The following is a 25,138-nucleotide window of genomic DNA, read 5'->3' on the forward strand; positions in this document are numbered from 1 at the left end:
AGTACTCCTCACTATCCAAAGCCTAGTGCTAATGTACCCAGATTTCTCCTTTTCTTTTGAGTTACTTTCCATGCCTCCAAGGAGGAAAGAAAAGAAGAAGAAGAAAGAAGAAGAAAGAAGAAAGAAGAAAGAAGAAGAAAGAAGAAAGAAGAAAGAAGAAAGAAGAAAGAAGAAAGAAGAAAGAAGAAAGAAGAAAGAAGAAAGAAGAAAGAAGAAAGAAGAAGAAGAAGAAGAAGAAGAAGAAGAAGAAGAAGAAGAAGAAGAAGAAATAATTTCATGCAACTGAGATCCTGGAACTATCTGCCTGCTAGTCAGAGCATTTCCATTTCTATAAGTCTTTTAACTGTTGGGACTGCCATTGTGTAAAGAACTGAGGATCATACACAGCCGGTTTTCTAACACACTCCTGGGGCTCCTCTCTAATCCAATCAGATAGCACATAATCACTAAATACAAGTTAATTTCAATATTACCCAAAACAAAACATAATTAGAAGGGCAATGTGCTGTGAAAATTATCATAAAAAGCATTCAAAAGCCAAGTAGAAATGCATTTGAATTATCTATGGTTTAGGATTATTTGTGCCACTGTTCCTCTCCATTAGGGCAGAACCAGAGTTGACTTTAGCTATGATTTCATGGTCTATAAAAACAACCATTGAGAATTGGGTATGGACTGTGACTGTGTTCAAATATTTCTTGAATCTTCTTCAATATCAACATTTACTCAACCTCCTTCTACTAATGATAGCCCATCTATGTTACTTCAGTGTAATATACATAGGTTATTCTCACAAGATTCAGAATGTGCCAGATACATTCAATAGGAAAATGCAGTTCAGAATTGGTTTCTAAGATTGAAATGTATTAAGCAACTCCCTTAAGAAGCACTGGGCAATGAATTGCAGTGGGGAACTTATAATAATGGATAATAGGAAAAATATCTTAAACACATGTAAGCACAATTTCAAATAATGGGACAAAGCTATAGACCAGCCTAGGATGCTGGGGTATCTCTTCTTAAGTTGGGGCTATTAAAGGTCTTCATATAGGTGCCTTGAAGTAGAAATTCTTGTGTATTTTTTGACATAGTTTTAAGAACAATGTAAATATGTCTCTCATCTTAATGCATTTGCTGGATTACTAAAGCAGGTCTAGGAAAGATGACTAGGCTCACTGAGTCTTTGTGGGTTAGGTCTCTAAATTCCTATATGGTAAGATGTAGGAAAGTTGCCGAAAGCACAGAATTCAGGCCAAGTTACAAAAAGGAAAGACTCTTTCTCTCCTATTATGATGTTTTAAAGGTGAAATATGAACATGATAAAAGGCATAAAAGTAGAAAAGAGCATAGAATAATAAGTAAATCTCCCTCCCACTCCTGAATAGACAGAATACAGACCATAACATCTTCCTTAAAACCCATAGAGATTGATTTTTTCTTGCAATAAACATTATCGTTTACCAAAAAAGTTTTGAGAATGATAGCACCCTGAAAATGTGGAGCACTGTTTCACTTACTTGTTTACATACATTTATTAAGTGCCTACTATGTGCTAGGCCTGATTTTTCTTGACATTTAAATTTTTCTACTTCTTCTCCTTTGCTTCCTACTAATAGTCACTTGCCTCTCCTGAGTATCTAGCTGTTCACCATCCTTTAGAAGCAGTTCTGTCTGAGGCCAGGAAAGACGGTAACAAGCTCTTGGCCAAAAGCTCAGCCCAAGTCACTCCACCACTCATCCCAGTTTGATCCTGCACTTTGACCCTAATGATGGAGCTTTTGTCTTGTGCATTTTTTGTCCCAGCTATGGACCCTTTATTCAAATGTGTTGAAGTCAAAGCTTTCATAACCTAGCTGCCAGAGTATCATGTTAATCCCTTTGAGCTCTGAAGTCAGATTGCTTGGGTAGGATTATTGACTCTCTTACTTATTAACTTGTGTGACTCTAGGCAAGTAACAACTTCCATGTGGCTTGGTTTCTTCATCTGTTGAATGAAAAGACCATCAGTATACACTTCATAGTTTTAAAAGAATAAAATAATCTCTAAAGTCCTTAGCACTATGTCTAATATTATAAATCTAATCATGAAAAGCAGTGAGGTCCAGCATTGCTCTTGACAATCATTCAGCTAAGACTAGAGTCTATCCATGGGATCTTAGTCCTATTCTAGAGTCCTTTCTTTATAATAAACCTCTCTGGTAATCTCGATTTCCCTGTATCTCCAAATATGTCTACTTCATCTCTGCCTATCAGGACATCTTCTTGTATCTTTCCAGAGTTCCATGTTCTAGAATCCTTACTGCCATCTGTTGCCCATTTTCCCAGACAATGTGTACCACTGTCTACCCTGCTGATTAGACTTCTCTGCCTTTCAGCTGTTGTTTTTTTTTTTTTTTTTTTCCTGTGCTTTGCCATGATGAGCTTCAGTCTGGTGGTATGTGGGTTTTGAAGCCAGACAGCTCCCAGTCTGATATATCCTACTGTCCATGTCAGAAGTCTGGGGGTCCATATGGCATCTGCTCCTCACTTGTCAGGTAACCTCATAGCTGGCCAATGGTATGTTTAGAAAAGAGAAAATGTAAGTTGAAAAATCTCAGTTTCCTCTTATATATCTTCTACCCATTACCAGTGATGTCAAACTTGTCTTTGCATATCATTCTAAACTGAATTCCCTAGACAATTCACCTATTAAAATGGCACAACTGACTTTGAAATAGGTTACAGAAATAACTTCTACTGCCAAGTTTTCTCAACTAATGACCTCCCCCAGCTTTGATAGTGGCCCATGGTTTACTAAGCTATCAATGAGAGACCCCTGAGAGTAGTAAGTACAATAAAAGCACAAACTGTTTCATTTTATTGTGTTTGATGGCTGGAAAGTGAAATTACAAAGTATATGATTGTTTTATCAAGCTGAAAGGAGCCAAGTATAACACCTTTGAGGATGAAATGAGAAATTTCTTTAGTAAAGAGAAGAGAGGTGATACACAACTGTCTATCACAAGTAAGCATTTGTCATAAGCAAGCACTGGCTCACCTTACGTTGATTTTGAAAACCACAAATATGTGTGAGAATATTGAGGTGTTTTACATACTACAAGTTAATTTAAGTTAATGGCATAATGTCAATTATATAATAATTCTGGGTTTCATTGGCTCCCAAATTGCTAATATCTTATTTGTACCCAGAGGCACTGGGTACAACCATTCTAACACAAACCAAAATTAAAAATTCAGATATTCAAGCTACTGAAATTAAAAAATAGTAATATAAAAGCACAATGTATTCACTTAAAATAGTGGAACAAAGTAATTTAGCTGATGCATTTTATTGATTGGGACATGAGGTTAAAGAACTCAAGGATTCATGCCCATATTTTCTAATGAACCTACTGGTTTTTTGACACAGCCTGTACTAGTTACAACCTATGACCTATGTCATCATTGGTCACGACAGGAATTTTCAGGGATAATAGATAATTGCAAGCAATACCAAAAAAATAAATCTCAGCATTTGTCTTTATGTAGAAAAAGAGAAAACACATTCAATTAGAGATCTAGAACATCCCTCCAAGTCAAATAATAATAGATGCTGGGAATATAAGAACAAGCAGTAACTTTTCAATTCTTTCTTACATTCTTCAGTCTCTATATGATATGTAATACCCATTTATACTTTTGTCTCTTTTCTCCTTTAAATATAAATGAACCTTTCCAAAGTTATATTGATTCTCTTAGAAAAGGTTTTAATACACTAGGCTTAGTAGTCACCTCTTTTCATATAGATAGAACTTCCAAGTTTCAGGGAGAAAATAGATCTAAAAAGATGGCTCCTTTCCCAAAGTGCTTGAATGTAAGAGAAATGGCAGGCAATGCCAAGCTTAAACCCAGCAGGCCTGGGAAGAAACAGGACTTAAATGAATTAGATATTGATTGCTTGGGTATTTTTGAAATTCCTTTAATCTGAATCGGTTCCCTAGAGAAGGGATTGGATTCGAATGTCAAATGACAGTGAAAATAATTCTTGAAAATACAAAAATCTTAGTTTGAAGGTCCCTTATGGGTCATTTACTCTAAGCTTCAATTCTCTCCACATCCCTTTTAGTGGTTTTTCAAACCATCATTGAGCACCTCTTGATAAGAAACATTAATTAATTTGTTAACTAATGGTAGTAATTTGCAAGGTTGGAAAGCAACGGCTCTTCACTAAACTTTGGTAATTCTATAAATCTTATTATTGGAAAATTACAAGTCTTTTTTTTTTCCTTTCTGATAGCTACCCCTACGGGGTTTGAAGATGAATATGACTTTCAAAACCTGTTAGTAACCAGCTTTGGGATTTTCTCTCACATAATCCAAAAATATATGCTGAGGCTGAGTGCCTCTGAGCATTTCCTCCATAATGTCCCACTGGAATGAAAGAGGAATAGATAAAATATATGAATACTAAATCCAAATACAACATAACATTAGTGGAAATCTGTTTCCTTGACAAGTTTAATTGCAGTAATTTCAAAGCAATGTATTGTTATGTAAGTGTCTGATCACTATGCCTCATCAAAAGATTTGGCCATTTGCACAATTGAAAGTGAGCATTCTTACACTTGTTTTTAAATCTTAGAATATCATAGCTCCTAATTTTCCCTTCATGTTTCATTTCATTTACCATATTCAAATTTCATTTGGAAAAGCAAGGATATTCTCTTACTGTGAAGAAAAGCATCCCTAATTTTGTTCTGGGTAAGAAATGTCCCTAGTGAAGCCAACACACATTGCTTCTTCCTTCTCTTATTCTTTATCATGCATTATCTCATTTGCTGTTCACTTCAACTTTGAGAGACAGTACCTTTATCATCTCTGCTGAACTGAAGAGGTCCTGTAACTTTCCCAAGGTCACACAGCTAATAAATGGAAGAGCCAAGACCCTAAGCTCACACTCCTAACCATGGCATCCCCTGAATATATCAGTCTGTAATTTTGTTCTATTTCTGTCAATTTATATATTCATAGCTGAACAGATGAGATCCTTATCTTACTGAAAAAGAATATAACCCTCTTTCTTTTAGACTGTAAGTAGTTTAAAGACTACTCGTAGTCTACACAAACTATTTTGTAAAGAAGGGAGATACTACTTTTGTAAAAGTTCAAAGAACCGTTTCAAATAAAGGATTTTTAGATGGGAGGGGGTAACAAATGAATTCATTATTAGTTAAGTAAACCTATTTCTTATTAACACTGTGTAGAGCAAGATATACGCACTTGAACAAACGTCTTTAAATTGAGAGTAAAGTTTTGGATTCTCTTTTAATCTTCTCAACCCTTCCGAAAGGAACAGCAAGGGAACAGTGAATGCTTTTTGCTCTACTGCATTGATTTATAGTGACTTCCAAAGTGAAGTCTGTATGTCTCCACCAATTTAAATGAACTATAGTCTGCTACTCTCAGTAAATTATGTTACTTTTAATTTAAACCCACACAAACCTTTTAACATAAGCCATTTTCAAAAGTCTGGTTTTTTTGAAATTATGAAAAAAATTCCAAGGACTGAAAATCATCTCTGAAGTTTCACTGAGAGACACATCATTACATACATACTAACTTAGAAATACTAAAGCAAATTCAAGATAAGTGAATAAGAATAGAAATACAGCAAATTATAACTTCTTACAAGGAGAACAACCCATTTCTTATGATGTTTATTAAATCTTACTACAAAAGTATATAGGTGTGCTTTTAGGCATATTCCCTTGCCTAGAGGGTGAAGGGGAAACAAAAGAGTCTCCAGGTGTTTGGGTTGAGGTCTTCATTTGGAAAGGTTTTGATCATCAACCAAGTTTGAATATAGTACTGTGAAAATTATCACTTCTTTGACAATGAATGGGCTACCAAAAGTAAATCTCTAGACTAGAAACAAAAATCATTGTGGAAGTTCCCAAAGAGATGCAAGATTTGGGGAAAATAGAGTAAATTACTCTGGAGCCTAATGTGACTCAGAAGAGCAGAATAAAATAAACTCCCAGGTTTGATGATCAGGCTTCATAAGAGAGAGGAACTTTCCCTCAACAGCTGGCCAAAGGTCATAGGAATCCAAAGGAGCTGGAAGAAATGGTTTAGAAGAAAGTGGATCTCCTTTGTAACTTCCTCTTCAGCATTTTTCATCCTCAGTCCTCTTTTCTCATTCTTGAAAACTCCATTTGTCCCCAAAGCCTCATCAGCCATCAAGGAAAACCCCAACCTCGTAAAGGATAGCCTGGAATAAAACCACCCCAACTCTGTAAGTGTTAAAAGTAGCCAATGAGATTAATGGATCAGAGCAGTACAGATGTCTTTTCTTTGACATTCTCCATCTCACCTGTCATTAGTAAGCCTACTGGATCCACCCCTTTCTCTTGATTCTCAGTCATGCTTCATTTTAAATCTCCCATGATTTCTCACTTGAATTAGTTTGCAACACGGCCATTGCAGTGTCTAAGGCAAATCTAATTATGTCATTCTCTACCCCCACTCTCCCTTCACAAAACCTGGGTCCCAGGTTGTCCTGGGATCTTGAGCCACTCCCTATTCAGCAATATGAGGCAGACTTTGATCCACAGGCAAGACTAATGTAAGGCTCCTTTAGGGCAAAAGCTATACTGATAATTCACTCTTGTGTTTCCAGAGCTCAGCACCAGAATAGAGTAAGTACTTAATAGGTATTTGTTTTAACGTGGTTTTTGTTTTTAGAAATTCAACTGATGGTTTTATACCTCTAATCAGATTAATTGTATTAATCAATGCAAAATGGAGAAGACGATAGGGAATTTTAACTTAAGTCCAATCTGTGTGTGGACAGAACTTTTTGAAAAACCAGGGTCATGGGTGGAAAATGCCAACAAGAAGTTTTTGGAAGAGTAAAGGGCAGAGGCGCTGGTAATTATTGGGCAACCAGTATTTGCTAGGTCCTGTCCCAGACAAATTAGATAAATGCCTTCATTCCTCCTAACAGGCTGTGAGATGGTGTTTACATTTAACAGATATAAACAAAATAAGATTCAGAGAGACTGAGTGATTTCCTCAAGTCACAGAACAGCTAAGTAGCAGAAGCCAGGTTCCAACCACGTCTGCTTGACACAACGTCTATTATTCCACATAGTTTTGTTGTAGGGAACTAAACACCCACAATAACAACAAAGCCAAATGACAGGCCTGCTCATTCTAAGTCTGTTTAGCTTCCTAAAGGAATCTTGATGAATGAATCGAGGAGCTAAAAAATTAATAAGAACTTGATTGTACTATAGGCATACAAAAAACTGAACTTTTTTTAAATTAATTTCTCCTTTTATATCAGGCTGTCCTAGAACTTCAAAGGACTTCACATATATGACAAAGCACATTTTCCCAAAACTAGGCTCATGTCTCTCTCCTGCACAGATTTCCATTAAGACACACATGGCTCAAGTCAACACCTCAGAAGCTTCCTTGCCACGCCAGACTCTATCTCCATGTAGAGCAACAGTAATGTCACTACATTCTCCACATAGGATGGGTGCTCAAAACCCTACACCTGCCTCTCTCCCCGGCAAGTCCACATGTCTGGGCCCCATGACCCAGCAACCTGTGACAAGTTAAAAAATGAAGGGGGGGAAATCGGAGGGGGAGATGAACCATGAGAGACTCTGGATGCTGAGGAACAAACTGAGGGTTCTAGAGGGGAGGGGGTGGGGGGATGGGTTAGCCTGGTGATGGGTATTAAAGAGGGCATGTTCTGCATGGAGTACTGGATGTTATATGCAAACAATGAATCATGGAACACTACATCAAAAACTAATGATGTAATATATGGTGATTAACATAATAAAAAATGTAATAGAGTCAAAGAAAGAAAAAAGAACGGGAAGCACTGAGCTTTCGTATGATAAGACGTGTGCCTGAGGGCCATGCTTTTTAAGTTACAGTAGACTAGGAAAGTAACAAAATATAACCCGAAGTAATTACTGTCATAATTTATTCCTGTTGTAAATTGTCCTGAGTATTGTATCCTGAGTATCATAAAGTATTGTAAATCACTGTTGTAATTTATCCCAAATTTATTCCTATTCTTTCTTATGTTCTATTCTAATTTTAGTCTTTTAATTCTGTTTAGAAACACAAACAGGTTTTTATTAGATGTTCATTTCATTTACCTATTATCTTTAATCGGAACTTTCAGTGTAGTGCGTTCTGGGCTGCGTGCCAACTCCACGTGTACTTAGGGACATATCTCTATCTGTATCTATATATAGCTATATAGAGATGTATAGTCTCTATTACCTTGTGCATAGGTATTAAACTAGATGACAGAGATAATAATGATTTCATCTTCCTGAGAAAAGAGGCCGCAGTTCCCTTCAATGAAATTCCCTGATTTACCCTCTCTGAGGTAATCAAGTCACATCCTCTCCAGACCCTCATGTTCTCTGATGGGATGGAAATGGTGTGCTCCCTCTATGGATAAGTCGATGAGGTGATGGCATATAGAGAGTAGAGTCCATGGACATGGAGGGAATACTTTCATAGTGTAGACCTGGGCTGTCCCATGGGGGAGCCACTGGCCCTGTAGGTCTATTCCACACTTGAAGTGTGCTAGCCTGAACTGTATGTGCTATAAATGCAAAGTACCCAGTGGACTGTGAACATTTATGATGAAAAAAATATATAAGACATCTCACTAATGATATGTTAATTACATCTAGAAATGATACTTTAGGATAAAATTACATTTTTGAAATGTGGCTCCTAGAAACTTAAAATTACATAGGTGACTCAAATTATTTTTCTGTTGTTTGGTGCTTGCTGCAGACATTCTGATGCACTGAGCTCTAAAACAAGATGGATAGAGAGGACTGTGGTGGTAACAGGTCATGTAAGAACCACTTGAAAAAAAAAGCAGATGAGGGAAATGTGGGACCCATGGCCGGGTGAAGCACACTGGGCAGGCTTGTCTCTGATTCCTGCGACAGAGCAAGCAGGTGACCATGTGAGGGGAGGCTAACACGTAGCTATGTGTGTGTTACACTAAAAATTGCCTCTAGGTCTCATTTCACCTCCTCTCGGGGTACCCCTTGCAAAACTGGCCAAAAATAAGACAGAACAAAAACTTTACTGATGTGAATTGGCCGGTGTAAGACTCTTAGAATTTTCTAACCATGAGTCCCCATTTTTTTTTTAACACTAAAGAACATTTGGGCATTTGAGGAATTTGGCACCTCCCTATCACATTTAACATCTAAATCTGCCTTATACTCCACAGCCAATATTCCCCCAAACCGAGATTTTTTTTTTCCCCTCCATTTCTCCCTTGTAGAAATAATAGGATTTGGCTGGTTCTCACCAGGGGACTGAATAATCGAAATTCATGCCTATTCTCCAAACTTCACTTTAGCCAATAGTTTCAGTCACAGCAGCTAACAGAGAAAAAAGTATACTGGCTCGAATTTCAGCTAATTTTACATCTTTTATATATCCAGTGGTTAAAAAGTCATGAGCCAGAGAGCAGACAGCTAATGTAGGATAAAAAGAATGGAGATCTCGGTCATACAGATCTGGGTTCAAATCCCAGCTATGCTGTTTAGAAGAATCACCATCATTAGCATCATATGATTTTGAAGGATTCTGTGAGATTAAATGAAGTAATGCAGATGGAGCACAGTGCCTGGCACATAGAAGACTCTTATTTCAGGTTAATCCACTTGCTTCCCTGTTATAAAGTAGTCCTGTGTCTATGTATTCACATTACACCATGTTTATCAACACTGATTCTCTTTTAAAATGCTGGGATTGAGGACGTCACAGTTATGGGCCACTTTATCAGCTCATTCAGTTATTTAAGAAATTTGATTTTCATAATCACAGAAATAATGAATACTGCATAGGATGAGGCTATGGAGCTTTTTCTAGGGTTGAGATTTTAAGTTCAAAGATACCCTCAAAACAGCTGCCTACTTCTTTATTATTGGAAGCTGGGAAAAAACAGCAAACAATGGGAGAATCACTTATTTCCCAGAGTTACAAGGGCTCTCCGACTTGTCAGATTCTATTCCTTCCAAAGCACAAACAGCCTAGATGACCCACTATGTGGTAGTTCTGTCCTCACCTCTCCTGAGACCTCACTTATTCGTCAATAGTGCTTTTTTAGTTGGCTCAACAGAGCAAAAACCAATTAATTCCCAAGTAGAGCATGGTTCTGATTTTTTTTTTCTCCACTTTCTCTTAGGAAATGGGCTCTAGCATGTTTGCTAATATATGACTTTGAGACCTGTGGATTCACTTGTTCTACTTATACAAGCTTCTCAATGAAAGCATATAAGGATCTGAACTGCATACTAGAAAAATCCTTCAGTGTTTCTTATTACTCTGCATTGTTGCTTGAGGGAGATCCTATTTCTTTCATGGACTTTCCCCTGGTTCATTTTACCCTAATTTTGTTTAATCCCTTTTCGTATTTATTTTTAGAAAATTTAATAGTATTAAGAGCCCAATAATTTAACTTTTTCTGAAAAAAAAAACTCAGTGGTTTTTATTCATCTTTTTTCTTTTCTTCCCATTCATTTTCTTTCTCTCCTTTTCCCTTTCTCTCTACTCCTGTTCTCTTGTTTTCTCTTACTACCCCCAGTTGGTTAAACGTCTACCTTCGGCTCAGGTCATGATCCTGGAGTCCCGGAATCGAGTCCCGCATTGGGCTCCCTGCTCAGCAGGGAGTCTCCTTCTCCCTCTGACCCTACCCCGTCTTGTACTCTCTCTCTCCAATAAATAAAATAAAATCTTAAAAAAAAAATATTTTCCCCTAGTATGTAAGAACTTTCATCCTACCCCTGAGTTGAGCTGTCTACCAAAAGTACTTGAGTTCAAAGCCAGTGCAGGCCATTGGCTCCAGGACTCAAAACACCCAGAGACCTTTATTCAAAGCTGTGAACTGGCAAATCTCTAGGGGCAATCTCCATCTGGTCAAGGAAAATATGCTCAGGTCCCAAAGATCCAATAAAATGCACGTAGAGAGAACGGTCATTCCGCTGTAACGAAGCCATCTTTGCCACTTCTGTGTGAAAACCTATGTGGGACTAAGTGATACACAGTAGTCCTCCTTACCTGAGGTTTTGTTTTCTGTAGTTTCAGTTGCGCATGATCAACCACAATCTGGAAGCAGATGATCCTCCTCCTGACATGGTATCAGAAGATTATTAGTAGCCTATGGCTACAATATAATGCCTGTGTCATTCACCTCACTTCATCTCATCACATAGGCATTTGATCATCCTACAGCATAATAAGAAGAAAGGGGAGTATACTACAATAATTTTGAGAAAGAAACCCCAATCACATAACTTTTGTTACAGCATATTGTTATATCTGCTCTCTTTTATTATTAGTTGTGGTTTTTAATTGCTATTTATGCCTAATTACAAATAACACTTCATCACAGACATGTATGAAGGGGGAAAAAAAACTATCAATCTATAGTGTAAGGAATTAAAAACAATTTAATTAATCGAGCATTCACCCACGTAGCAAGGTTCAGCCATGCCAGACAAACAATTCATCAGTATTTTTTTTCCTAAGAAATTATAAAATATACTTCTGAAGGAATACAACCTTTTTTCAACCTCTCTCGACAGTAAAAGCTTTATTATCCCATGTGTTCCCCACTTGGCTGCAAACTAGCTGTGTGACTGAGGCAAGTCACTTCTCTCAAGTCAATTCAGTCTCTAAATAGGGGTTGGGATAGAGGATTGCCCCAAATCCATGACAAGGTTTGTTTTCAACTCCATGACTGTGATTTTATAACTATACGAGGGCAACAATAGGGGTGGGGTAGAGAGACAGAGAAGGATACCTGTCAAGCAAATCTCATGGCTACAATGGGTTCCTGTTTTGGTTTTAGCTTTGTCTGTTTTCTTCCCATTTGGTCTCCCTCTCTAGGTTAAAGATATTAGTGACCTTTCATTCGGTCTTGTTATTTAACAGACAGTGGGTTAACAGTTATTATTAGCCATGTTTTACAGATGAAAATACTGAGGCACAAAGAGGTTAAGTAACCTTTCCAAGATCCCAAGATCACAGAGCTAATAAGCCCATGACAACACTTTATAAGACCTCTATTCACTTCATCCCATCACCCCATTATCACCTTTTCCCACTTCCTGATGTTAAATTTTCTGAAGTGCTTCCTCTTTGAAGCCCTAATGCGCCAAGCACCATGCCTGGAATAGATGAGGCATTCCATATATACTGAAATAACTGAGAAGACAGAAATTGCTTTATTTGTGAAAAATTTGTGAAAGTAACTGCAAAAAGACCTACCTATATATTGCTGAGTGAACTAAAGATCTGGACCTTATAGGAAACCACTCTTCTCCTCGAATGCTCTTTTTTCTAATCTGACAGATTCATGAGCTAATGGTAAAGAAAGACTCTGTATCTTTGGCTCACAGACACAGCTATTTCTTTATCTGTGTCTACGTTTTGAAAAGTCACGGAAATTTCTCTTCATTTTAAGCATATCATTTTTATCCACACGTCTCTACCAATTTTGGTCTCTGCCACCTTACCTTTCTTCTCCCAACATTATAAAAATTTCAAACATTCCACTAAGTTAAAATAATTTTATAAACAATACCTATGTTCCCACATCTTGCTTCTACCATGAACATTTTACTATGTTTGCTCTATTCACATTCACCCATTTACTTATCCCTCGATTCATTCATTAACCCATCTTATTTGTTGAAGTATTTCAAACTAAAATGCAGACATCTTCCCACTTCTTCTAAGTACTTCAACATTCATATCTATACTGCATTATTTTTTTAATTACATGAAATCTTTGTATACTGCATTTCATATTGAGTCACAAAATGTAAACTATTTCCTATAGATTTGGGGGGTCATTTGCTATTGAAATTGAAGCTCCAAACCTACAAATTATTGCCTGACCTAGGAGAAAACAGGTTAGATGGTAGGGCCAGAACAAGAAAAGAGCTAAACATTTTCAAATCCATAAAACTGGGCTGAGTAAATGCTGCATAAAATTAAAATTCCAGTCTTTATTCTTCTTTCAAGGTGACAATCCTGTTAGCTTTTGCTTTACAACTTTACAAATCGACAAATGACAACGTAGCATATTAGATCATTAGAACATTATTACTGAGGCTTAAGTCCACAAGGTTTCTCTAGGGAAGGCTACCATGACATTTTTCAGTCTGGATCAAGCGTTTGACAAGGGCAAACCTCCAGGCCTGTACCATGCACCTGTTCATTAGATGCCAGCTCATAATGGGCACAAGGCCAAGGTAGAAAATAATACAAACAGTAATTTTCAGAGTTAATGATCTAAAATAATTATAGCAAATGTAGCAGTTGTTTGCAAGTTGTTTGGCAAAGCTAAAAACCAGTGAGGGGAAAAAATTTATCTCAACCCTTTAAATAATCTTGTTTAAGTCCCAAAGTCAGGTAGTACTTTTCCTACCTCAGTGCCATGTTGTTCTACCTGTTAGAAATATTCCCTCCCCAGAGAAAAGGCCCATTCACTATATCATCCAAAGCAACAAATGATGCTTCTTGCTTCCCAGTCCTTCCCAGCAGAAGCATTTCCTCTGTTCATTTCTCATAGTAATTGTTCACTTGTCAATTATTACACTTATGATTTGATTTATAATGAGCTCCTTACACATGCATATGTTCCATTGTTAGTACACTACACCTTCTTCATCTTAGAAAATGCCAAACATGATACTTGACTTCTAGTAGGAGCTCAAGGAATGTTGCGTAAATTAAAGTCTCTATGAAATCATTTCGGGGCGCCTGGGTGGCTCAGTCGGTTAAGCGTCTGCCTTCGGCTCAGGTCATGATCCCAGGGTCTTGGGATCGAGCCCCGCATCGGGCTCCCTGCTCAGCAGGAAGCCTGCTTCTCCCTCTCCCACTCCCCCTGCTTGTGTTCCCTCTCTCACTGTGTCTCTCTCTGTCAAATAAATAAATAAAATCTTTTAAAAAAATTAAAAAAATCATTTCATGCCAGTTGGTATGGAGGGGACATTCTGCGGTACTCTATCTGAGAATCTGTTGACCAAATAAAAAGAAAAAAAAGCACAGCTCACCAGCAGATAGTAATAAAAGCTTAGACTCTGGAACTCCAAACAAAACTGCATGAATAGCCTGTTTCTCATTGAATCCAAAAATTAACAGATCCTGGTTGAATCACAGGTCACCACTGAAATACAAGGCTATTTAAGTGGAATTTTTATCTGGATAAAAGCGTATTTTAAAAGAGAGCTCCTTTCTTGACAGAAAAGCAAAAGTATTTTACAGAAGATAAGATTTGGTTTTATGTCATGTCATTCTTTTGATCAGAAAGATGTTTTCTATATTCTTTTTTAATCTATTGCATTGTAGTTCCTACTACATTTGAAAAAGGGAACTTTGATGGCAGGGAAAACATGCTCATTTTGCTTAGCATCCCAGGGGAAGCAGCACTACGGGCCTATGCCATGTTTGGCAACTTCTTTCTCCTCATCAATTTATCAGAACAGGTTTCCTAGCAAGACAATGACACTGCTTGCATTTCCTCAGCAAATTTATCAGCTCCTGTCATTATAAATCTAAATTTGGATATTTTTAGCTGGACTAGGAACAGAACAGTTCTCCTGAGACTCAATGTCAATGCTGCTGTATGAATCAGCCCAGCAAAGGGATGCAGAGCTGCAATCTCAGAGTCATTGTGTTTTGATTTCCCCCCCCCCCCCCCCCGGAGCAGGGATCACCTTTTTGGCTCATTGCCAGAAATGCTTTGTAGGCTGCTCCAGCTCACAGGGCCTGAGCAATGCTCTGTCTCCATTTGGCAATGCAATATTCCACACAGCTGAACCACCCCACTGACTTTTCCCTGACTGATGATTGCTCAGGTGAAAAGGAAACCCTCTGAAGGGAAGATGATGAAGCCTCAACTAATGGATACCCAAACTCAAAGCATGGATGAAGTACATGAAGGAAACACTCATCTCCAGAGGGAAAAGTCAGCCTCAAATGCATTTCAATATGGAACTCTTTTATTTTTACGGCTATTTTTCCAACTTGCCCAATGAACAGAGGAAGGTAGGAGCTAAAACATTCTCACACAATTCCTTCAACCTGACAAATGAGCAAATATTACCATAAAGTTAATAAGAGGATTAACTGTCATTGAATGCAATGTGCCACATTACCCAAATCATTCTTATTTTCTATGACTCAGATTTGAGGCAGTTTTGATACAAGTCAGTTTGGAAAGTGATTTTCACTTTTTTTGTCCTTTCTTCATATTTCTGTTGTTTTCTCAGTTATTAAAACATCATATTGACACAGGAGAAGCCAAAGTGCCCAAGGCTGATAAAATGCTAGAATGCAAGTTTGGAAAAGCAAAAACAGGCTGTGTTTTTACTCCTTTCTCTGGAGTCATCCCTGACGTGGAAGGCATATGCCGTAAGGACAGAAAACATATTATGTAACTTAGGGTTTAATTTACACAGGAGAATAGGGATTATTCCCAGTTAACCAGGGAGCAGAGAGAGCCAAAAACAAAACAAAAACCCTAAAAAATGAGAACAATACAGAGTATTAGAGAAGTTGACTGGTGGAATTTAGTTTTGCCTGGTTCAGAAGTGAAAGGCTGGAGGGGACCATTATTGACTGCTGTAGCTGCCACTTGGCCAAAGTGTCTGATTCTTGCCAATGTGTTTTGTTTTCTCAGTCCATGGGGGAGAAGTAGCTGTATAAAAACTACTTCAATGTCAACTGAATCTAGGAAAGAGTCCTTCTTTCAGTTTTGTTCCCATTATCGCCTCTAAATTCCCAAAACAATCTAATGCATATCCAAAGGGCTTCACAGATTATGGATCCAAAGGGTACACAAAAAGACACAGAAACTTCTTGGAGATAACTTCAAGGAATCTCAGGCACACTGACAGGCATTTTTAAGTTTCAACTCTTTGTTTACATTTTTCACTATGGACAATTATCTTTGAAATTCATTCTCCTGCTCTCCAATTAAGATAGTCTCTACTCTAGCTTGAGTCTTTCTTAAAGTATTGTAACAGCACCTTCATGATTCCCTCTGACTCTTCCAAACCTTTATCTATTCACTGAACATTCATTTCGTACCACCTGGACACTGGTGGTGGTGTGGCAGTGGAGACAGGGCAAAGTTGAAAGACTTAGGATAATGTAGAGATAGAATAGTCAACCCCTGCAACTGGATAAGGTGAGATTTGTATGTGAGGATAAATGAGGAATCACAGTTCACTTCCAGTTTTCCTGGGCAACTGGACTGACAATGGAAAAGACTAGAGGAAAAAGAAATGGGGATAGAGAACAAGAGGTCCTGTTTGTAGGTTGAGATATCGTAAAATATGCAAGGTATTTTATACATTTACAGACATATGAACCCATAGGCTTCATCAAACTGCCAAAAAAGTATATGGTATCAATAAGGTTTAAAACCCCAGATATTTTTTTTTTAAAGATTTTATTTATTTATTTGACAGAGAGATAGAGAGCCCAAGTAGGCAGAGTGGCAGGCAGAGGGAGAGGGAGAAGCAGGCTCTCTGCTGAGCAGGGAGCCGGACATGGGGCTCGATCCCAGGACCCTGGGATCATGACCTGAGCCGAAGGCAGCCGCTTAACCGACTGAGCCACCCAGGCGCCCCTAAAACCCCAGATATTGAGGCAGAAGCCAGAGCCAAGAGAAGAATCAGAATTCAAACTAAAATGCTTCAATTATGAGAAGTTAAGCAGAGGAAGAGATGCTGTCAAATGGGAAGGGATAGCAAGTGATTTCAGAGGAAACAAAGGAGAATATGGCATAGGAAAAGTTTGTGTACCCCCCAAAATTCATATGTTGAAATCCTTATGCCCAAAGTGATGGTATTAGGAGGTGAGGACTTTGGAAGGTGATAAGGTCATGAGAGGGGAGCCTCATGAATGAGAATAGTGCTCTTATAAAAGAGACCTCACAGAGCCCCTTCACTCCTTCCACCATGTGAGTATACATACAATGAGAAGTGTGTGATCAGGAAGAGGGTCCTTACCCAGCCATGCCAGCACCCTGATCTTGGACTTTAGCCTCCAGAACTGCGAGAAATAAATTTCTGTTGTTTATAAACCAGCCAGTCTTCAGTATTTTGTTATAACAGCTCAGAATGGACTAAGACAGGAAATAGGAGAGAACATCATTTCAAGGAGGCAGTGGTTAATTGTGGTGAAAGCTGCTAAGAAATCCAGTGAAATGAAGATATTGTATTTGACAATGTAAAGGGAACTGATGACCTTGTTTAATGATTTCATGGCAGTGGCAGCACCAAAAGCCAGACTGAATGGGTTGAAGAGCAAGTGGGAGGTAAAGAAGTAGACATGATAAATGGAGACAATGTTTTTCAATAGGCTTAGCTAAGAGAGGAAAGAAAGAAGTAAGATAGCTAGCGGGGGGGGGGGGGGGGCGGATATGGGATTAAGGAAGGATTCTATTAACATAGGAAGCTACATAATTTATCTAGGTCTCAGTTTCTTCATCTATAAAATAGGTAAAATAATAGGGCCTAACTCATGAGTTTGTTGTTAGGATTAAAGAAATAATGTGGGGGGGGGCACCTGGGTGGCTCAGTTGGGTAAGGGTCCAACTCTTGATTTCGGCTCAAGTCATGATCTTGGAGTAGTGAGATCGAGCCCTGGGTTGGGATCCATGCTCAGCACGGAGTCTGCTTGTCCCTCTCCCTCTCCCCACTTGCTCTCTCTCTAATATAGATAAATAAAATCTTTTTAAAAAATAATGTGTGTGATATGCTTAGCACAGGGCCTAACATGTAGTAAGTACCCAATAAATATTAGATACTATTATTGTCATTATCTTTCATTGCACTTTGTTCAGATCGATATTATGACCTGTAGCACACATCAGTATAGCTATGTTTTCCTCTAAGTTAGTTGGAAGACATAATAATCACTTAACAAATGAATTTTCATTGAATTGAACTGCAATCAAACTGAACCAAGAGGAAAAAAAAAATACAAACAGTACAACTAACTATGGCAAAAAAAAAAAAAAGTCATTTGAATTCAGCTGGAGGGAACAAATCCTCTCAAGACTTTTGGTTTAAATCTGACCTTGTCTCATCGATAGCACACCCTGTTAGGGGCAAGGAAAAGGCTTACGGCATGAATCACCATGTAGGCAGCCAAGACACCTCTCATTTAGATTTATGAATGTCATATTCTTTATTGACTCTCAGAAGAGTTTCTAATCAGAAAGATTCCAAACAGGTTTCAGCCATCTCATCAAGACACAGGAAATTGGATAAAGACGATAACCTCTGAAATCCTCCCTTAGTCATTGATCTTTGGGAAATTAGCCCTCGATGGCTTAGATCGCTTTGCAGATTATAAACATGTCCAGTAAATATGACCTCCATCTAGATTTGCCCAGCAATTGCAACAGCATTTGGCAGCAGAGAAAATGCCTGCCAAGATCCAAGCAGCTGTAGCAGGTGCTGTAAATCAATGCAGGATACTTACACGGTTCTGTATTCCACTGGGGCGCAAAGCCTTCCAAGTAGATTATCTGCATAGATTTCAGGGTGGCAAAGTGGCATTATAAACGCACAACTCCCATATCCATTTTCTTTCCATTTACCTGAATGTCAGAGTTGTTGAGCAAGAAAACGACACTGTTCAACAAGGAAAAGCTCTACGGCTAAAGTGGGAGACACATTTCAATAAAAGCAAAATGGTAAGAAAAGGAAAGACAATTAAAAGATACGATGCTTTGGTAAATACTTTCCTTTACACTATATTTGCTTTATGGAAATATATTTTTACAGACATTTATGTATATGTATAATGAGTGTGTGTGTGCATACACATTTCAGTTCCCAAGCCCTCTATCCCTTTTTAGGTATATCTAATAATTTAAGTCAGAGTCAAAGGATTCAAAACGTTCTTTGTTAAGTCACATTTCTGCACTTGAGTGGCATGTGGCTGAATTGACCAGTATTTAATATCATGAATGAGTGTGTTTGTATAGTGTTGAATGGACAAATAGGCAAACGGGGGATAGGTGAACATGGTTCAGCCAGTCACTGAGTACAGTGAAAAGAATCTCTAAACCAGAGGACTATAGCTTCTTCTCCATGACTCTTTCTTGGATACTATAAGAGAAAATAGTAATGATAATAATAAAAACAGTGGATCTGAAGACTGGAAGAAAAAACAATATTGTAGCTGAATATTGAAAAAAAGGTTATATACTAAATTATATCTATTCTTTTGTAAACAAAGGCACAAAATAATGTTTGAATTTAGCTTACAATTACAGAAACAGAAGTTAGATCCATAATTACCACTTGAGGAAGAGTAACATGGCATCAATGAAACTGGATCGGTTTCAATCCCAAATCTAACTCTTACAGGTATCTTATTCCTCTTCATTTAAATGAAGAAGAGAAGTGGGGTGCCTGGGTGGCTTTGTCAGTTAAGCATTCAACTCTTGATCTCAGCTCAGGTCTTGAGCTCAGGGTCGCGAGTTCGATGCTCGGCATGGAGCTTACTTAAAAAAAATTGTTGGGGCTCCTGGCTGGCTCCGTTGGTAGAGCATGTGACTCTTGATCTTGGGGTTGTGAGTTCAAGCCCCACATTAGGTGTAAAGATTACTGAAAAATAAAATCTTAAAAAAATAAAATAAATGACGAAAAGAAAAATCAGGGCTGCCATTTATACGTTTGGGCTGTTGTACCACAACACAAAGAAATCTGGTTGGAAATGTCAAAGGGTCCTTAAATCCAGCCTGTGTTCTGCCCTCCCAGCTGTGTGTCCAGGTATGGGTTGCATCCTTCTGGAGAGGGCACCTTTTCCTAATTCTCATGAAAGTAACTTATGGATCAGTAGTGTACCTGAAAACACTTGCCCTTCAGTGTTGTTTTAATCATAAAGAGTAATATACACTACATCATATGACAATGACAGCCCATCACAGATCTCTAAATATAACTACGGTGGTTATTCAATTTAAAAAATCTATTCATTTGATTTTACAATATAAGTTAGATATAAATCATCATCACTCAAAATCAGAGACAACTGATGAACATTTGGAAAGACTGTTGTTAATTCCTATTAACTGCACATGCCTATGTGGATCTTTTGGGCCTTCCATATGCATTTAAGGTTTTTTGTTTTTGTTTTTTAAGATGTATTTATTTATTTATTTATTTATTTGAGAGAGGGGAGGAGGGGCAGAGGGAGAAGGAATCTTAAGCAGACTTTGTGCTGAGCACAGGGCCTGACGCAGGATGCTGAGATCACAACCTGAGCTGAAACCAAGAGTCACTCAACCAACTGCACCATCCAGGCATCCCTGCATTCAATGTTTTAAAACAATAATAAATTGAGGAGAAAGCAGAGTGGACATGTACACTGTTACACAGAGCTTCCCTGATCCAGAGAATAATGGAAACTGTCAGTAAAACTTGGATTTAATAAAAGATAAACACTATCAGACAAACCTGATGAATTGTTTATATAATTATAAAGTGGTATAGGAAAAGCACACATTATATACAGTCACTTGGATATAAGAATAGGGTGCTCATAGAGGGAATTATATGAAACACTGGCCAAAAAAACAAAAAGGTGAAATAAAATAATGGCATTGAGCTGTGGGGGGAGTCTAGAGAAATTCCACAGATGTCTGAGTAAGGTCCCCTTTTCTGTTTATTCATCTGTATTAATGATCTTTAGAATGTAGTAAACAGTATGTAATGAAATCTGCAGATACAGAAAGCTGGGGGACATTGCAAAGCATCAGCAAGGACAAAGAAATAATACAGATGGTCTGAGAGGAGTTACAGATTTTGGGCTCAAATAGCAAAACGAGAGGCAGTTTGGGAAAAGGCCAGCTAGGGGAAGATGAATGAAAACACAGATACCCACAGGGGAAAAAATGTGGAAAAGAGGTCTTCTGAGAAGGACCCATTGGAAAAGAGCTGAAGCTAGACAGCAGTCACCATCCAGGTGAGTTTGTGCTCCAAAATGGCAGCCCAAGTGGAAGAATTACTTTGAACGGCAGATGGAAAGACTTCACAATAAAAAGAGCTTCAAGGGTTTCTCTCCACTAAATTCTCAAGTGGCTGCACCTGGAATACTACTTTTGGTGTAGGGGAATCTCTACCAAAAAATCTGGAACAAATTGGAAGTATAAGAACAGAGATATAAGTAACAGGAAGCCTGTTAAAACAGACTAGAAGAGCAAAGTATGGATGACTTGGCTAAAGGACACAGAGGAAAGTCTGGTGACAGTCTATAAACTCTGGAAATAAAAAGGGAAACTATGATGGTAAAAGTCAAACCAGCAGAGTGAAAAAGAACATACTGAGTTAAAGAGAGAATACAGCCTGACTCGTAGGAAAAAAAAATTCCAAGTACATAAACTATGGAAACAGTATCATGAATTGTTCTGGGGAATCCACAGGATCAAGTTCAACTATTACTCAGAATAACAGAAGTAAGAAGCTTAGAATGATAAAGAGCATTTACTCTAAGGCAAAAAGGACCTCAGAGAATTTTATCAAATCCATCTCTATGTCTCTCGACAGGAATACATCTAAATCATTCCTGATAAATTATAATGCATACTACTTCCAAAGAATTCAAGATAAGGAGTATATTGGAAGAGAACTGGGCAATAGAGAGGTTTTGATAAATTAACTTTCTACTTGACACATCAGAAAATCTAGTTGTTTTGACACCAAATCATTTTGCGACCTGAAAGCATTCAATTAAACACTATACACATTGGTTTCTCGATGGAAAGAATAAGAGTTAACTACATAACTACTCACCACTCACAAAAATTGACTTGAAATGGATTAAAGACTTGAACAGAAACCTGAGATCATAAACTCTCAGAAGAAAATATCAAGGAAAATCTCCCTGACATTGGTCTTGGCAATGGTTTTTTGGATATAACATCAAAAACACAAGCAACAAAAGTAAAAATTAACAAATGGGGCTACAACAAATGAAAAGGCTTCTATACAGTAAAACAATCCTCAAAACAAAAAGTCAGCTTATGTAATGGTAGAAAATATTCAGATCATCTGATAAGGAGTTAATATCCAAAATACATAAAAACTCATATAACTCAACAGCAAAAGACCAAACCATGAAATTAAAAAATTGACAGAGGAACTGAATAAATATTTTTCCAAAGAAGATAGACAAATGACCAGTAGGTACATGAAAAAGGTGCTCAACATCATTAGTCGTCAGAAAAATGCAAATCAAAACAATGAGATATCATTTCACACCTGTTGGGATGGCTATAATAAAAAAAGACAAGACATAACAAGTATCGGTAAAGGTGTACAGAAAAGGGAACACTTGCACACTGTTGGTAGGAATGTAAATTGGTGTAGCCACTATGGAAAACAGTATGGAGGTTCCTCAAAAAATTAAAAATAGAACTACCATAAGATCCAACAATACCACTTCTGAATATATATCCAAAGAAAGTGAAAATGGGATCACAAAGAGTTACCTACGCTCCCACAATCATAATAGCATTATTCCACAATAGCCAAGATATGGAAACAACCTGTTTTTTTCAACAGAGGAATGGATAAACATTTATCTATCTATCTATCTATCATCTATCTATACACACACACACACACACACACACACAAATATACACAGAGTAGAATGTTCATTGCTAGGGGAACAATGAAAGGTTTGGGAAATGAGGGTATGGGTTTGTCAAATGGTACAAATTTTGAGGTATAAGATGAATAAGTTCTGGAGACCAAATGTAGAGCATAGTGATTATAGTTAATAATGCTGTATTAAATACTTGAAAATTGCTAAAAAAGTAAATCTTAAGTCGTCTCACCACAAAAAAGAAATGGTAATTATGTGACATGAAGGTATTAGTTAATGCTATAGTGATAATCATTTTGCAGTATACAGTGGTAGTCATTTTACAGTATATAACACATTGTATACCTTAAACTTATACAATGTTACATGTCCATTATATCTCAATAAAGCTAGAAAAATAAAAATAACAATAAAAGAGATACAGAGCACTCTTGCCCCTTCTGCTATGTGAGAACACAGCAAGAAGACAGCTGTGAGCTCAAGACCTCATTTAATTCTAATTACTTCCCAAAAGCTCCACCTTGGAAATCCATCATATTGGAGAGATAAGAGTTTTAACATATGAATCTCAGGGAGCCCAAACATTCCGTCTATAGCACTTGTGTAGGAGGTACACTGGTGCAAAGTATCTAGAACAATCAAGAGCCCTGAAATGGAGAGAAGACTTGTGGGTTCTTGTTCTACCTCTGTCACTGATTTGGGAAGTTAAAAGCTGGAGCCAGAAGGTCTGGAATGAAATCCCAGCACTGTCTCTTACTAGCTGTGTATTCTTGCAAGTCCTTTTTCCCCTGCATTATCAGTCTTATTATTTGTAAGGGGGTGACAATAATAGTATACCATCTATAATCTTTAGGGTGATTAAGTGATACATATTAAAATGTCACAACTGTCTGACAAATAGTATGCACTCGATATCACTATAACTCCATTCGACAAAGTTCCCTTCTTGTAAAATAAAAGGGCTGCGCAAGATCAATCGAAACCTTGAGTTCTGTATTCATGGTTATTCTTTGAACTGAGACCTTCTGATTAGGCGAGAGAGATAAAATTAACATGCACGAAAGAAAAGAGAGAAAAAAAGTAAATGTTATTCCGTGTAGTGCTAGTCACATGTGTCAGATAAGATAAAAGAAAAAAGAAATCAATGCTAATAAGAATAGTTGGAGAAAGCCCGTGGAGCTAGAAGTGTCACAATGGCTATCATTTTGATAAAGAGGTGTGAGCATATCGAGCATATCTTAGACGGAATATTGGTAAAAACAGCCTCCCTGGAGAATGCGAGGGGATTGAAACCAAATCATGAGGATATTAAGGTAAGAATACTATATGAACTTGGAGCAATAGGCAATTGGAAAAGCTCTCGTTGCTTCCTTATGAATGTCTTCTCATGAAGGTTCTAATCCAATTGTACATCCCTTCATTTCACAGTCAGCCAGAAAAATGATCACACATTTCAGTGGAATCCAGTTACCTGAATAAACTGTTTGACTCTGTTTATACATACTATGAAAAGGGTGAACTGGGTAACATGTGTTAATCTCACCACCATCCCATGGACCCCTTCTTCATTTCCTCACTAAATAATCTTATTTGTCTTGTTTCCTCGCCAGATACCTCTGTTTCATTTTTTTTCAATTTAGATAAACCTATTTGTGGTCCAGTATTTCTTGCCATGTTTTTAACCTCTGGATTTTCACGTCATCCCTAACATCTAAAAGGCCTCTTATGTATTCTGCAATGTAAAAGTGTCTTTTTTCCTTTTCCCTTTTCCCTTTAAATGTTATTAAAAATTGCACCCCTTCCATTACATGTTCTGTAGCTAACCCATTTCAATTCTGTTTAATCCAACCAACAGAGCAAAGTTCCTAGCATTACATATATCCGTTTTGGCCCATTTTCTTTTTCTTCTTCCAGCAGAAAAAGGTGAGTGGACAAGATGACAAGTAAAGATGTTGACCTAGATGGGTCCACTCTCATTATAATTCAGATTTCCACACTGGGGTCCATTTACATCCATTTCAATTCATGAGCCTGGTGATCTAGTTTTACATGCTTATTTGTATTTATCCAACAGCCTGAAAGATAATTAGTGTCTTGTTAAAGTGCCTAAAACCGTACTCTCCACATGATGAACACTCAAAACTAGCAATGATGGCTGTTCTCATCCTAAAATGTGTTATTACTCAGGCTTCAAATTCAGTTCCCATTTATCTGGGCTATCCTTTAGGGCATTAAAATAAAAATGAGTGAGTTTTGTCATTTAGATAACTTTTCTGAGGTGGAACATACTTATGTAAATCAGAAATGTATTACATGGTTGTTCAAATCTGGTTGCCTTTTGGGATGTGTTGCTAGCTCTTCCTGAATCAAGACAATGGAGATTTAAATGCAAATATTCTAAGTTAATTGAAAAGATCAGAAATACTCAAAGATTACTAAAAATCGTGGT

At 37.6% G+C, this 25,138-nt stretch overlaps 1 protein-coding gene across 2 annotated transcripts in view; it reads right to left on the minus strand.

The window, feature by feature from the left end:
• The window catches only part of NRG1 (neuregulin 1), a 1,094,991-nt gene that overhangs the window by 741,789 nt on the left and 328,064 nt on the right, over nt 1-25,138 (minus strand). The window lies entirely within an intron of this gene.

This window comes from Zalophus californianus, chromosome 2 (assembly GCF_009762305.2).
Source record: "Zalophus californianus isolate mZalCal1 chromosome 2, mZalCal1.pri.v2, whole genome shotgun sequence".
Taxonomy (NCBI): Eukaryota; Metazoa; Chordata; class Mammalia; order Carnivora; family Otariidae; genus Zalophus; species Zalophus californianus.